This window comes from Ascaphus truei, unplaced genomic scaffold, assembly GCF_040206685.1.
Source record: "Ascaphus truei isolate aAscTru1 unplaced genomic scaffold, aAscTru1.hap1 HAP1_SCAFFOLD_582, whole genome shotgun sequence".
Lineage (NCBI taxonomy): Eukaryota > Metazoa > Chordata > Amphibia > Anura > Ascaphidae > Ascaphus > Ascaphus truei.
The window spans coordinates 208,717-212,845 of record NW_027456914.1 but is presented as its reverse complement, the minus strand read 5'-3'; the positions used below and the strand labels follow the sequence as shown (position 1 = coordinate 212,845).

At 43.8% G+C, this 4,129-nt stretch overlaps 1 long non-coding RNA gene across 1 annotated transcript; it reads right to left on the bottom strand.

Annotated features, from left to right (window-relative positions):
• Nucleotides 1-1,060: 1,060 nt before the first annotated feature.
• LOC142485393 (uncharacterized) lies at nt 1,061-3,872 on the bottom strand. The gene is made up of 3 exons (XR_012798447.1): nt 3,720-3,872; nt 2,604-2,699; nt 1,061-1,159 (listed from the first exon to the last, which is right to left on the bottom strand). It is a non-coding gene; the product is annotated as an uncharacterized LOC142485393 (long non-coding RNA).
• Between the last annotated feature and the right edge of the window lie 257 nt (nt 3,873-4,129).

Genomic DNA, 4,129 nt, shown 5'->3' with positions numbered 1-4,129 from the left:
TGGAGGAATTGAAGATGTGGGTGAGAGTGAGAATATAGGATTGAGAGGGCATGTGGTAGAGGGAGAAGAGAAGATCAGGTTCCAGCTTTGTGACAGGAGAAAAGGAGTCAAGAGTGCAATGAGATCTAGATAGAAAAAGAGAGAGGGGGAAGGGAGAGAACGAATCTACTTGTGGATGGCATCCACCTTGCCTCAAGTGAGCAAAGGCTTGAGGAGAAATAAAGGATGGTTGTTAAGTGGGAGGAGAAAGTCAGTGGTGGGACTCAAATACATAGAAGACAGTGTGAATGAAATTGGAGTGTTGATGAGTGAGGAAAAAGTAGTGTTTGACCTTAAAAAAAGGAGCAGAGTTTTACAGAACAGGACAAAGGTTTAGTGTAGAAAATCAGACTGTGAGATTTCCTCCATAGGTGTTAAGAGCAGCAGTGTGATGTGATGAAGTGTGATGAGAGCGTGCTTGTGAATTAAACCAATGCATGGGTTAGGCTGCGTCTATAGTAAGCACGCAACAGAAGGCAAAGTTAGCGCATGCCTGTCGCTCCAGCAATCCCTGCACTGAGGTCCGAGGCGACGGGGAGGCCCTGCATCGCTCGCACGCACTGTGGACGACCAAGCGTGTGCCCATGATAATCACGGCCTTAGAGGGATGAGTGTGTCAGAGCCTAGAAGGGGCATATAGATGATGGAGGAGGAGGGAGGAGGAGATGATAGCATTGTAAGAGTTAACAAGATAGTTAGTTTAAGCAGAAAGTGAGGAGAGGTTAGAGATAAGGGTAGATGTCAGAGGAGAGAGTTCAATTAAGCTGAGGTATCGAGTAGGACAGGGGTGAGGGGAATGAGAGGTGGTGGATGATGAGAGCAGAAGAGGTCATGTACAAATAGACCTTGTTAGTCAGAGAGCAGTCATTCCAGAGGGCACGTGAGAAGTGAAGAGTAAAGTGAGACATGGAATGTGGATTACATTAGATGGGTTAATACGCTTAGCAGGGAGGTGGAGAGAGAGAGGCAAGAGGCAGAGAGTGGTGCAGGGTTTGAGGAAGAGATGTTGCATGTACCTTATCAGAACATTAAAGAACATCAATTCACACTGGTGCAGAGTTGATGATGAATCCAGTTCACCTCCAATTCAATTTTAACAGAAATGTTTCATTCTTCATTACTGAAAAAAAAGAAAAGTAAAAAACATTTCATTACTATTTTCAAAATGGATTGAATTCCCCCAACAATGACTATGTGTTACCAATATATCCCTCTCAGTCCCACTGCAGCATATACTGTACCAGTGTGAAAGTAGGAAGGTACACAGTACCGGTAAAACAATACGTGCCGGTACTATGCACCATATGAATTATAAGGGGATGTAAATCTCCCAGTCTCTCTCCATATCCGCAACAGAGCGGGCTCCGGTCAGTGGCATGGATGCCCATATATGGGTATGCTCATATTTGGGCATCCCATGTCACTGACCGGAGCCGGCTCTGAGTATAGGGATATATGCGGAGACGCAGAGGTGCAAGGAAATGGGAGGAGGCACGGTGAGAAACAGGGAGAGACCACAGGAAGATAGAGGGCAACAACTTCCACAAGGTACTTGTATGGGTATAATTGTTTGTATTTTGTGCAGAGGGGGTAATTTCAGATAAAATACAATTCTCCACCCTCTACGAAACAATTCCACTTTGTTCAGTAAGCCAGAAAGTCTTGGTCCCATGTGGACTGAATTTAATGCAAATAAGGTCCTTAATACACAAGTAAAGAATAAAGTTACTTATTCTCTACTGTAAGAAGTGCCACATTGCCCACTATTTGGGTCCTGTGCCCAGATTGTGACCATGCATGGCAGAGGTGAGATTCCCCCAACTCCAATTTGCTACACTCTCCAAGAGAGATAATTGTGATCAGAGGTGGAACTAGGGGAGGGTGTGAGCAGGGTCACTGCCCAGGGAGTAACCTGACTGGGGGCACGGAAATCTCATTTAGTGCATATGTTGCGGCACTGCATTGATTGACCGGTCAATCTGCACTGCTGCCTGTCACAGTGACATCCTGATCGGGCACTGTGATCAGCTATAGCACTGACCCAGGTGAGATAGTTCAGCACTTTACAAGGAGGGAACAGATGTTGTGGGTGACAGATGCTGGAGGTAGGCCAAGACTGTTGGCCAGAGTAACGTGGAGACTTACTGCACTCTGCATGCCCATCCTCTCCCTGACATCAGGGGAAGGAAGTGGCCCTGGGGTGTGTGTAGGTATGCCAGATGTCAGTGTATGCATAAGTAAGTATGCCTGTGTAGTGGGAGGTGTAGGGGCGTTAAGCTGGAGGACTTAAAACAGGCACAAAAGCACATAGATACCTCTGATTATACCGCACCAAATGCTGATAATATCATGCTGTAGCTGCACTTTACAGAAGATGATGCAGATGTCATCATTGGTTGGTGGGTTCATTAAATCAATCCATCATATCATAACCACACTGTGCATATGATGTACTTAATCAGTAACACCAGGAAGACATCTCCATGTTAGGAGTAGAGTTGAAGTTAACAGAATATGTCCAGCACTGTGGTGTGTAGCCCATAAATAATAATTGTGCACATTACCAGAACAACATACTGTCAACTGCAAGATCATTTTGCTGCTTGTAGCGTATGCTCATCCTGTACAGTGTTGTAGTAGATCCGTCTCTTCAGTGTTCACTGCAACAAAAGTAAGACATTGCATTAATATTACAGACGTTTGGGGGCTGAAATCTCACTTCGCTGCGGACAATTTCCCTTTGCATAAGATTCTTGTGATTATGTCAATGATGATCAATAACTGCATCATAACACAGCCGCTCTATACAGAAGATGTACTTGCTCTCAATGGTCATGGAGGTAATACGTCACACAATGTACAGATATAGCAAGGATTATTTCTCCCACTGGTGCATTATGGCATTATGATGGGAAATGTTGTGAGATTCTGCATTATCAGCATCACTGAATCTTTTGGAAATTAAGTGATATTCTATGTTTTAATGCAATATTATGGATGATCAGCCGGTAAAATAATAATAGCTTGCTGTATCTGTAGCCATGCTCTACCCATGATGTGCTGAACCAATGACTGCAGAGAGATTCAGAGTGGTAAACATGACTGGAACGCATCTCTGAATAATGGGCAGCAAAGCAGTGCAGAATAGGAGGTGAAAGTATTTAAAATGGAAGATCCTTAGCAGCTGTGTGGGGAGTAGACAGTACAGACTGACCAAGTAAATGGTAAAAGGAATAACTTCAACATTACTTGGCTTTGTTCTCCACATTGAAGCTTTCCTCCTCTTTAAATCACTAATACTGATGCCATGTGTAACCTGTACTGAGAGTTATATAATCTACTGGCCTAGATGAAACCATATGATGCAAACAGGATCCATCCCACTCCAGATTCATAGAATTGAACCACCTCAACCTTTCATAACAATCACATAGAACTGCAGCTGTGCGCTACTGCACATGTTCTTGTTATGAATGGTAGTAGATGTGGTCCTTGGGTCTTTACTTCATACTGTAGCCACCCTCTACTCATGATGTATTGAATCAACGAAAACTTGCATGGTTCAGATCACAGGAAGGGGTAGAGTAGAGATGAAAATATTCAATGTGAAACCCGTAGCAGCCGGATTGTGTGGAGTCAATAAAACGACAAATACTAAATGGTAAATGAGAAATATACACATTGCTTATCTGTCTCTGTGTAGTAATTTTCCTTCTCTTCAACTGTCCTTCAAATTTTCTCTTTTGCAAGAAAAGGAACACATGGCTTCAATATTCACTTCTGTTCTGCAGTCATCCCTCCTGAAATAAAAGTTAAGCATTGCATTGTTATTATGATAATACATACAATAAACCTTGCTCCAAACCATTTGATGCAAAGCAAATCCACCTCCCACCCACAGCTGTGCTCCTTCTAGAGCATGCATGTCAAACTCCAGTCCTGGAGGGTCCCAAACAGGCCAGGTTTTCAGTAGGGATATCCTGAAAACCTGGCCTGTTTGCTGCCCTCGAGGACTGGAGTTTGACATCCTTGTTCTTGAGCTTCTACCACGCAAGTCATCCATGTGAGTGACACTGTACTGCAGTCCTGG